This window comes from Pinus tabuliformis, chromosome 5_2, assembly GCF_031772625.1.
Source record: "Pinus tabuliformis cultivar Carrire ecotype Pingquan chromosome 5_2, CPIR1, whole genome shotgun sequence".
Lineage (NCBI taxonomy): Eukaryota > Viridiplantae > Streptophyta > Pinopsida > Pinales > Pinaceae > Pinus > Pinus tabuliformis.
This window is the reverse complement of record NC_142306.1, coordinates 886,596,854-886,609,966: the sequence shown is the minus strand read 5'-3', so window position 1 is coordinate 886,609,966 and position 13,113 is coordinate 886,596,854.

The following is a 13,113-nucleotide window of genomic DNA, read 5'->3' as shown; positions in this document are numbered from 1 at the left end:
TTTATTTTAAGTATGTAAGAGTCATCTAAGCCATATAAGTTTCCATCATAGACCTTTAGAATTGAAACAAAACTAATACACATAATAGATATCAACTAATCCAAGAAAAAATGTTTACTAAAGAATGTTGACAAGAAAACCATTTCTAAACTCAAGTAGAATAATCTAGCCTTCCTAAACTTTAGAGTCCCTTTTTTGATAATTTATCAACCAAAGTATTGAGTTCCATGTAAACACAAGAAATGATCAAATTTAACTTGACAATTTTTGCCATTTCTAAATATTGCATTTTACTCATAGATCATAAATATGTTAATATATGCAAAAAAAATTGAAATAAACCTATTTGCAAAACGAATAAAACTTCATGCCAATCAAATACTCCATAAGGAAAGTTCTTATAATGTTTGACTTTGACACATGACATACTAGGTGCATTCACATGAAGACAATGTTTGTGGTACAACACACTACATAATGAAATAATTTGGTACATTGGAAAATGTCAAAATGTTTTTATTCACTTTAAATGCACTTTTAATCATGGATTTAATGTATGTATCAATATATTGTTGAAACTTGGCATAAAAGATAAAATTATCACAATTTTTTATTTCATTTAAAAATAATACAAAAAATATCAATAATTATTTATTAAATTATATACATTGAATCTTATAATGACTAAAGTCTTCACCATCTTATATTCTTTATTATTAATATATTTTTAGTTGTCAATATAGTGGAAAATTATCATAGTAGTATCTATGTAACATTAGTTATTTAGCCTGATTATACATTTTTCTAATATATATTTGTCCAATTTTTATTTCTGAAAGAAATCTATAATTATAATAATTATTTGTTCTAATTTTAATAATTATTATGGATTATGATTACATCCTCATATTATTTGTAATCTATTTAAATATTTTATTAGAAAAGAAAATGAAATTATCAATTTAATTGAATTTAAATAAAAAATAATATTTATGTTCAAATTAACAAATAACTTACAATAAATTTTTCATATAAAATTATATGAAATATTTAAAATATAAAACAAATTTTATTTGTAATATTTTTCTTTAAATCAACTCTTTTAAATATATCTATATTATTTAAATAATATAGAAAAATCGAGTGATAACATATAATTATGTTTCCATTAAACCCGTTTCCATATACAACATTTTAACTCAAATCTAGAAGAAGAAACAAACCATAAATATATGTTTATAAAAGTTATATATACAATGTTTTCCTGCGTTGTATTTAAGGTAAAGTTAAACAAAATTCTCAATACATACATTGAAGTATCATAACCCACTCTTTAGGAAATACCTTTTCAAATCATATATATATATAATATAATATATTTTATATATAAGTTATTTTATACCATATTTATAATTAAAATTATACCAAAAATACAAATAATATAAATATATCTAATAAAATATAATTATATCAAAAATACAAATAATATATATATATCTAATAAAATATTTGGAAAATAAATATATAAATGTTTGAACTTGTATTTAAATTATACAAATAATATATATATATCTAATAAAATATTTGGAAAATAAATATATAAATGTTTGAACTTGTATTTAAATTAAAGACAAGCAAAATATAAGGATTACCTAGACATGGGAAAATTATATGATAAGCAATCACATGAGAAGGGGATAATTTATCACAATAATTTATATATCGTATGATATTACTTCTTTCTTTTTTCTTTTTCTTTTTTTTTTTGGTCTATTTTTATACTATTTATTCGAAATTCCAAAAAATTAGTAGTCTTTAAGTATCATATGTTTTATGAAGTTCATAGCCTAGTAAAAGTATCAATTGAATATATGAATTAACTATATCAATATTTCAAATATAGAATTTTTTTTAATGAATAATGCTGGTTATAAAAACAATAACTCATTTTAGACAAGCAAACAACATTAAATTAAACACCAAATTCTATAAACGAATTATATTTATATTTTCTAATTTAAATAATATAATTATACAGAAGATCTGGTCTATATTGGAATTATATTGGAATTGGGCTTGCGAAATTTATATTTTCAATAAAATGAATGGTTGAGATTGCAAGCCAAGTGAATATTCTTTGTCTAATACATGATCTAATGGACAATATGAAAAGTTTGCCAATAGTTTTTCAATTTCTTAAGTATGTTTCCCTCTGTAATTTATTACAAAAATATTTGTGAAATGTGGTTGTCCTTGTAATTTATTAAAAAATTATTTATGAGAAGTGACCTGGTCATGTGGATCATTTATTATTATTATTATTAAACATTGATTTTAATATTAATATTAATATTAATATTAATTTAAATATTAATATCACATGATTAATAAAATTATTAATATTATTAACGAAATTAATGTTTTTAAAATCAATAATATTAATATAAATAAATATATTAAATTATGTGGATTGGTCTCATTTATAAAAGTTGATTGACATATAAATGATGGAAAATGATGCCACATTTACTAATGTGGTTGTGCTAGTATATGACTAGTTGGAAGGGCCTTATACTGTATTTAATAATAAAAATCCTTTCATTCACCATTTCGATTCAAATTCACAACCAAGTATAAAGGAAAATTTCATCAACCTTGATGTTATTTAGTGAATAATACTAACAAATCATGCCCAAATTGTATAAGTAATTGAAATGTTTCAAAATTAAGTATCTACAAAACTATCATTCGATTTTTTACTAAACTATGTTCAAAAAAATATTCTTTTTGTCTACTAAAGTATCTATTAACATAACCTCACTTTAAAATGCACTTTCCATCATGTTTCCATTTTAATATAGTTATGTTCTACTCTTTTAATATGATGAAGTTAATATATGAACATTTAAATATTTTAATGAATTTATTTTTTCAATAAAATAAAATTTAATCTTTAATTTTTTTTGAAATTTCAATAATTTAAATTATTTTAAATATTAAAAATACACTAGAAAATTCCCAGCAAAAAAAATTCAGAAATTTTATATATATATATATATATATATTTTTTTTTATTTCCTTAAAATATATTATATAGTTAAATATTGTTATTAAAATTTAATTAAATAACAAATCTATTTTAAAAATTTAATAAAAATTTTTAAATAATTATTATTTCATATTCAATTAAAATATTATATTATTTAATTATTTACTGCTATTAAAAATTTAATTATTTGTATTATGAAAATTCATATATTATCTCTACCTGAAAAGGGATAAATATAATAACTTGCAAATCATATCTATAACCTATTGTAATAAATATAATCACTTGCAAATCATATTTATAACATATTTTCTATTTTCGTTTCATGTTTTAAATTAAATAATAGTGACACAATTTTAAGGAATATAAACCCAAAAATATTTGAAGTAATATAAAAGTTTGTAATAATTTATTACACACTCTGACGAACCTTTACACATTTTCAAATAATTCATTTTAGAAGTTCCCTTACATATTTTCAAATAAATCATTCTTTTAGGGATTTAAAAAAAATCACAAAAACTATTAAAACATGTTAAAATATTTGTTTTTGTGATAAAAAATTAGTAACAAATTATATTTGTTTTGTGTGGTTTTTTTATGGTTTTTTTTGGTATTTTTGGTGGTTTTCAAATGTGGTTTTATGTAATGGTTTTCATTTCAAATTAATTAATTGGTCTATTTGCAATGAAAAAAATTAAAATAATCCTACAATAATTCTACAATGAAGAAAACCTACCTCTACTTCCGAACATCTTGCAATCATGGCTCCTTGGTCGAGCAATTGAGCGGTTGGGTTGAGCTTTGGCTCCTCAATCAAGTTGTTGAGTGGTTGACTTGAGCTTTGGCTCCTCAGTCGAGCTTCTAAATATCTTAGTCAAGGGTGTTAATATGCGATCTACACAAAAACTGACCTCTGCATACTGCGCACAGTGGTCCTATAGAAAAAAGGGCTTCATTGAGCGATATGCTTGACAAAGCATTTGTTTACAAATTCCCATCCCAGTTCAATTTAGTGGGAAATTTGAAATCATTACCAATTTGAGATGATGGCTCGATCGAGCCCCTAAGTAACTGCGGGTTTACAAAGGAACTAGATTGAGGGTTGGTTGTATCACTCGATCGAGCAATATTTAAGCCCTTGAATAGTTCGATGGAGGCATGAAATATTGCTTAATAGAGTGATTTTTAAGCACTCAATTGAGATGCAGTTTTTCATCCTCAAGCCTGCGTGTTTGCCAAAAAAATGTAAATCACCTCCGTGGTTAGACATTATAAACTACAAAATTGTCAAAATTAGTAAATTAACTCAGAGTTTGAGATCAGAAACAAAAAAGTAGAGATTGAATACCACATGAACACATCAAAAAGACATTAAAGAAGTGAATATGATTGAAAATGAAGAATTCATGCATGTTAGGATCTTGACTAAAGCTTTAAGTCAAAAAATATCAGCTCATAGTTCTTTATAAGTAGAATTATACAAGTGGGTTGGTTTTTGTTGGTGCAACACTTTGCATATTATAATATGCATCACGGGTGAATTGGAGATCAAATTTGGTGTTTGAAAGCTATTTTAATGGTGATATTGGTGATTTGAGGTGATTGAGATATGTAACCAGCAAGGTGTTTAAGAGAGAAAGAAAATAGTTTTTCTATGCATGGAAGGAATTAAGTTGTGAGAGAGATGAAGCAGTATTATTATATGTAAAAATTCAAAAATAAAAGTCTTCAAAATTCAGCAAAGCTAGAGTTAGATCCAAGAGCTCGTTGCAAGCTTTTCAATGGTGCAAATGTCACCTCAATCTGACTCTGTATGTGGAAGTTATTTATAATTAAAATTTCATTCAAGCTTGGTGGAAGAGATAAATTTAGTAGGGAAAAAAATAAAATTGGAGCCTCACCAAATTTGGCAACCCGCCAAATTATAAACTAAATTTGGCGAAAGTCTACAAAATTGGCGACTATTTTAGTTATGACTAAATTTGGTGGAAACGCTAAATATAGCTGCATCCACCAAACTTAGAGAAAGATTGTAGCCCAATAGAAAGGGGCCACGTGACAATGGTGCCACATGGCACCCTTTGGGAAGCCAAATTGGCCCTTGGCCAATAAAATTTGTAATGGTTTTAATGTGGGCGGAATTGGCTAAAATTATCGGTGAGTTAAGGTTATTGCCGATGGTATTGTAGGGTGGTTTAAAATTTATTAAAATGGTATATATTGTTAAAACCAAAGGGTGAAATGGTCCTCGACAATGTGCAATCAACATACATCTCACGGTTCCAAATCAAGTCGACGGTTTTAGTTTATTAACCAATTGAGGCTTGGCCAATATAACAATAGTGGTATATTGTTATATGGCCAATGGTTAATAAGCCAGCAATCAAAACGTTAACTGATGTAGCAAACAGTTTCATTGGTTTAGAACAAACCACATTCGGTGTTTATTTTTAAACAGTGATATCATATCAATAGTCAAACCACGTGAACATACGATTTTAAAAAAAACTTAACATTGGCAGTCATAACCATCGTTTTGGTAGAATTGTATACGGGTTATATATAAACCGGTGCCAACGGTTTAAACAATATGAAATTAGCTGTTTGATATTGTTCCAATGGTTACGTTGGAGCTCCAAATCTGAATAGTTAATCGACAATGATTTATCGAGTGGTTTAAGCTTTCAATGGGTCATATGTAATAATATAACAAAAAGCCTATATATGGGGGAGGCCCGCCGGTTTGTCCGTGGGACCTCTTCTAACTGGAATTTTATTTTAATAATCCAGCAACAATCATGCCACATGGTCGCTTTGTAAATGTCATCCACCACAAACATATTTAAACCTTATTCATGTTCCATTCGCCATTGATGGAGCTCTCGAGGTGAGGAGCGGAATGATGAAGTCTTGGAAACAAGAAGGTTTGGAACCATGAGAGAGGAACCCTGATGTTCCTGGGAACTAAGAGCGAAGAACCTTGGTGAGCCTTTTTTTTAAGACAAAGAATATTATTTTTATATGTTAATAATAATAATAATAATAATATCCATTTTAAGGTCACAGCCAAGCCAGACACCAAATTGGTGTATGAGACCCCCTTGTTTGTGGGACAAGGGACTCACCTCCGCGCAACGATTTGACTGCTAAGTCTACGAAGGCATACATACTCTACCCCCCTCTGGTTTTGAACCTGTGACCTCTTAAGAGGAAACACATGCTCTTAACCATTAGGCCAAATTTAAAAGATTCCAGGTGGGGCCAAATTTGTAGGTGGAAGAATGTGGTCGAGTTTATACTTATTTTAACCAAAATTTCACAAGGATCACAATGGTGTAGTCAGTTTTTGCATCTATGCAACAAAATTTAGTAGTCATGGCAGAAACATGGATTCATCATTAATTGTTTGGCATGAAGTTCAAGACAGGAACACATCTTTTAGAATTTGGTCATGTTTACAGTCAAAATTTTTAGGAGTATGAGACAAACTCCCTGGTGATATGATTGTTGTGTTTTAAGCAGTCAAATTTCAAGTCACGCCCAGGATTGGAGGTATATTGTTGGCACTGTAGCCATTGATGGAAAAGGCAAAGGCAAAGGCAACAAAGGAAAGGGAGTAGCAAAGAAATAGTATGCTTGATACTTATGGTGCTCGATGCTCATGGTTCTTGTGAGATGCATTATGCAACAGACACCAGTGATGAAGAGGTTGAAAATGTATGCAAAGTTGAACAAGTATTGTTGATGGCATGCTTGTGTTAATGGATTTATGGCTATACCTTAGAGAACAAATTGTTAACGTTTGTTTTCATATGTTTGTGATGATTGAGATGTTGTGATGCAAGAAGATTGTTGTGATGCAAGGAAAAGGCAAAGGAAAAGGAAAGGAATGCATGTTATTTGAATATGTTGAAATTTATCTTAGTGACATGAAATTTGGATATGATGCAATTCATTTTTATGTATTTTAATATTCAAGAGTTTTGGAATTGAATAGGCACTTTTGGAATGCAAAGAGACAAGCTTTGGCATTTCTGATTCATGTGTGTGGAATACTAATGAAAAAAAAAGAATGCTTATAAAAATGTGTGAGGTTGCAAGGATAGATGTTTAGAGGGTTAGAGAATGTGTGAGAGTTGATTCAGGTGTTCTTCTTTAATTACCTAGCACATAGAAGAGCTTATGTAAAGAAAAATTGAGGAGAAACAAAGAGAAAGATGGAGGTATGTAGATTTATAGACCAGGTAACCAACACATTGTTTTCTTTATGTATCAGGGGATTTTAGTCTCTTTTCATGTTGCAGCATTATAAATGATAGGTTGGAGCCTACTGAGGTAAGATCCTCCTGTGGGTTATAGCCTGCAGAAAAATTGTGAGAGTTGGAGCTTCCTTTCATATTGTAGCTTGCAGAAAATTGAGGTAGCAACCTCCTGTAGGTTGAAGTCTACAGAAAAGAAGATGTAATAAGGGAGTAGGAGCTTTCCTTTGCATCACAACAATAAAAAAATCGTGGTTTTGTCCCTTTATGGGTTTCCACTTATATTTGGTGTCCAAATGTGTTTCTTTTATGTGCCAATGTGATGTTTTTGGTTTACTTATTATTTGTTGTTTTCACATTAAAGTTGACAGTCATTATATGTTAATATGGTCATTTAATATTTCAGTTAATGATTTCAAAGAAAATAGATTTAATGTCCATGAGTGTAGTAAACTGATTCACCCCCCCAGTTTAGTCAAGTTCTCATCAATTGGTATCAAAGTAGGTTCCTTCTATGTAAATCTAATAACTTGAAGGTAGCTCTAGTTGAATATGGATTATCAAAATGTACCTATGCTTATGATGAGCTTCAATATTGCAACAAGAAGGCTGCAACTCCCAAGGCTTCCAACTTTAATTATCAACCCGGGGTTCGTACAAACTTAAGAGGTATCAATACTATATGTGCAACATACGATGTGTCCTTCCTTTGATGTCATGATGTAATGGAGTGGATGTACTGAAGTCAAATCCTAAACTAATTGCAGAAAATGAAATGTTTGAAATGGAACCTTAACCTATTGCAAGAAAGAAGGTACAAGGAAAGAGACTGAAATCAAATGCTAAAACACACCATTTTCTAACTAACTGCTAAGAAGCTTTGCTTCAAAAAAATTCTAAGTTAACATGTATGCAATCCTACTGTCCTAAGAACGTAGATTCAAACCATCAAATCTTCTAATGTTGTTCATGTAAATGAACAAAATAAATATGTTTTTCTTTTTGTCTTTTTTTCATGTGAGAGTGTAAAAGCTAATCTCTTTTGGTGATGTGGCAGGTGGCTTGGAGATGATGGTGGATGTTTGGAAGGCTTGGGAGACCCTTAGGTGACCATGTATGGCTTCTTATAGGTTTTCCCTCAATTCAACTTCAAAACATGCTACTACAGGAAAACTTACAGGATATACTAAAAACTTATAGGATCCCCTGAAAACCTACACGATACAGCCGAGAGAAAGATGATGGGTGTTGGAGGTGATGGAAAGCTTAGGGAAGGTGGTTGGTGGATGGAATGGAGTGATAAAATTCCTAGGATCACTTAGAACTCGAAACCAAAGTTGGGAGATGGATGGATTTGCTCAAAAAGATTGGAGAAGTTTCTTTGTGAAATGATGAAATTGGTGAGAGTTTAATGACCAAGCAAATCAAATCCAAATTGGATGTGACAGTTTTTTTTATTAATGAGGATGTCTTAGGTCCCTGTTCTAAGTGGAATCACTCAAAATGACCTCTGTTAACCCATGCAACAAAAATAAAAAACATTACTAATCGAAAATCTAGAAATTTGAGAACTAGTGAGCTAGTAAATCTAAAAAATGCCTAAACAAATCAAGTGAAAATGCAACGGGGTAATTTTTGTTATGAACTAGAATGTTTTTGTGACCTAATGCAAGTGGAAACAACTTAATTGAATCTTGTTAGTATGCTCTAAAAAATAACAGAAATTTACTATTTTTTGTTAAAAAGGAGGTCCAATAATCTGGATTTGGGAATAAGAAGACTAATCCAAGCAGCTCAATGATTACTATCAACTTCCAAAGCTTTTACAAGGATGAAATAATTCTTGTGATCCTGCAAAATAACTTTCATTAACCATTCAACTCAATCCTACAACAAGAAATCATTAATTCTAAATGCAGAAATAGAAATAAATAAAAACTAGACGCATGTGAATAAGCAGTGAAAAGAAGAAAAGAAAATTATACAAAAGGGCTCTGAGGTAAGGCAAATCAGAGACTTATGGAGGAGAACAAGATTTAGAAGCTGAACATGACACCAATCTTCATTATTTTTATCAATAGAATTACATCCCCATAAGAAAATACAATGGAGATGCAAAAATACAAGCTCTCTCCACAATAACACTAATGAAAATCTCTATCTAGAGAAAAATTTGACTTAGTACTTATAAAAAATGATTATGAATCATTCCCCATGAATGGAGGAAGATTTCCCCACCAAAATCCCTTGATTAGTGGATCTCGTCCCCAATACTAGGAATCTGCATTAAATGGCAGGGAACACATTCCTAGATTTTCTCAATCATTCCCTAGAGCCAACTTCGACTTGGTACTTATACAAAATGATTAGGAATTATTCCCCATCAATGGAGGAATCTTTCCCCACCAAAATCCCTTGATTAGTGGATCTGGTCCCTTAATTAGTGGAACACAATCCTAGATTTTCTCAATCTTTGGAGTTCCAAAATCTGTGCCATAATTCGATAATATCTTGTTGATTTATTATTTATTATCGATCCTCCTATAGTATGGAATAAGTCCCTAAATTATCTCCTCCTTCAAATCTTCATAATTTGCCTAATATTCTCATAATATTCCACAAAAATAAATAATATTAGGCACAAATATCAAATTATTCATCAACCTTCCTAATAAATATATCAAAGTTAAAAATAAATTATCTAATGCAAAAAGAGAGGTTTAATGTGTTGAAGGACGGTCATAGGCCTTAAATTATTGTTTAATTTAGAGGCATGGGCCTTAATTTATGTCTAATTTAGAGGTCCATCAGACCCCCCTACTGAAAGTGTTACTCATCCTCTGAGCAAATTAGTGACCTCATTGTGCCTCATCCATGGCCGTAGTGGCCTCTCTCTTGAACATTAAGAATCTTGGCTGTAATTTCTGCAAGGACAAGCCAAAAAACATAATTGTGCAAAGAAAAATCATTGTTTCTTGAGACCATTTGCTTTCCTTCTTGTCCTTTATTCAAGATGGGTGCTTGAATATTTTTCAGTTTGGAAAGGTCTTCCACACCCTTATCAACCTTTTGCTACCTTGTTCCACCATTTAAACACCTATAACACCTTCAAAATGCAGATGAGAACTAGGACATCCTGTAGTAATTCCTCTCAAAACTACAAGAAACCCTTTTTAACATAAATGATATTATGAGCCTAGGACAGGTGTTATAGACATTTTTGTGCCCTACAACCCCAAGCATGAAATGTCCATAAACCAAGGGCTCCTAAGTCCCTAAAAGTGTTGTTCTAACCCCTAAAGGAACAAGGTCAACAGATTACAGCTTCTCCCAGAAGTTCTCCATGAGAAACTACTCAGAATTGGTCAAAACAGGATCATTGCAGCTGCTCCACTGGCTAAGTGCGTTGCATCTCACCTAAATACACTGTGAGGGTGCGTTGCATTTCAAAAGTCCCTTCTGTGAGGTGCGATGGGCGAGAAATGACAAATGGCAGTGTCATTCCGCGAGGTGGAGAGGCAATGGAAGCTTCCAGAATCTTCTCCTGTGACACTTGCCTCATTGAATTCGACCAAGGATGAGTAAGAGGCCCTCAATCTCCAAGTGGAAGCAAGAACTGTTAGAGAAAAGACACTAATCAATTCACAAGCTGACTCATTCCCCTTAGAGATATCTATATATGGATGCCTCATCCCAGAGATCCAGAGGCTGGAATTTTGGATATTGTAAGGAATTGTTGTTGGTTTCTAGAGACAAACATCAGATTGTTGGGTGATCTAAGCTTTATTTGAGGTGAAGAGGGGCTTCTTTGCTGGGAGGTTGATGCTGGGTCGGAACAGCTGGTTGTAACTCCTCCTGGATCTTTTCTTGTTTATCAATAAAAGCTATTTGAGTTTACCTCCATGCTTTTGTATCATTGATGCTTGTTACATTTGTATGGTTAATTTACATCTGATCCTAGATTGTTTATGATTATAGATCCATGTCTTTGTATAGTGCTATGCTTCTGTGATCTTACAGGTACTTTGTGAAGCTGGGCGTGCAAGGGAGCAGGTAGCTGGGGACTATCAAAGAAGAGAGGGATCGAATCGAAGGATTAGCGCAAGACAGAGGTTGGTCTTTCTGTTCCTCTCTATCTATAATTCATAAAGGAAAAACAAAAGTAGTTTTTCTCTGTTTGTTTCTAAGGCAGCTGTCACACCTCAGTGGGATAGAGCAGTTCTAAATAGACACCTTTCCCTGTAACAAAATGGCAACTCCGCTGGGGAACTAATTAGTTTGTTTGTTTATCATTATTTGTTGTCTATTTCATAAACTTACAAGTAGCATTCGAACTGCATTTTCCATAACAAATGCAAAGTAGACAACTACTACTTCAATCCATCTACTGGATCTGTTTATGATTTAAACCACTGATTCACAAACTATCTGATTGCCCTTGTGATAGCTCTTATATCCTCCTTGGATCTACCCCTGATTGTTGCATTACTGGTTGCTTTTTACTCGGCCAAAACCCAAGAACTGAACTACAAACTGTGACCCGGAACCCGAACAGAGCCTCGTTTCTGGCCCAGCGCAGGTATTGTTCAGAGGTTCTGAATTTCAGCGCACTTCCCGAGTGGACAACCTACACTGCATTTCAGATTCTTTGTGTTACAGGTGCGCTGATCAGACTAGCTCTGTGTAGTTGTGGCTTCTGTGATTCATTCTTTCCAGTTCTATTCCTGAATTTTGCTACCTGTGATCAGTATATGTCTATTTGAAACCCCTTTTCCTTACTGTTATTCTGCCTCCTTTGTACAAAAGAGATGTAGATGTTTTTATGTGTTTGTTGAGTCATTTACAGTTCCCCTTTGCAAAAGTAGCGTAATCGTGTTGTCGTCCTTTGATTTGAAACTGTCGCAAGTGTCAATTTCAATCCTAGGAAAGAGTTTGATTTCTTTTGATGGTCGATTATCCTGTTACTATTGCTTTTGGTCTGAATTTGTAATTTTCTGGTGTAAAAAACAAGTATTCATTTCAAAATCGTAAGGTGTCGTAATCGTCTCCATTTTTTATTCCGAAAAGAAGCTTGTTTATATTTGTCGCTTGAAAAGAAATTCAGATTTTTGCATCAACTTTCTTTTTAGCATCCATATACTAAGAAAGTCGAAAACAAATACATGCATGTGCATTTGCATATAGACAGTTTGATTGGCTTGATTTAGGAAAGTGCATTTAGAGTGTGCTCTTTGCTCTTTGTGAAAAGATTATGTCTTTCTTTTCCCTAGTAGCTAGGATTTTCATTGCATAAAGAAGATAAAAAGATTGTCTATCATCTTAGATTGCATTTTAGGAATTACATCTACATATCATGGTGAACCCGAAAGGCAAACTTCATAAACAAGATCAACTTAAAATAAATTCAATGAATCTAACAACGCTTTGGAACTTAACGCACAACATTTAGAAGTCTAGGCTAGAGACGTATTCCAGCGTCGTAAAGCCTGGTAACTGTTATTCTCACTAATGGTTGGGTGATTCCTCCACTTTGAGACGATAAGTGCTAGTACGGACTTGTGCTCCCACGTATCGTCGAGTATATTTTGGGAGACCCCAATAGGCTTAATCCTTTATCCATAGGAAGCCGTGTCTGCCGCCCTATCGATCGCAATGCACTGAACACAGCATTCGGGAAGATTGACTATCGTACCGTAAAAAGTATTCTACAGTTTTGCGATTGGTTTGGTACTCCCTCTACCTAGATTTCTAGAGCAGTCCCTTTCATTCCTTTTCAGACTCCTTAACGGAAAAGGTCCATCT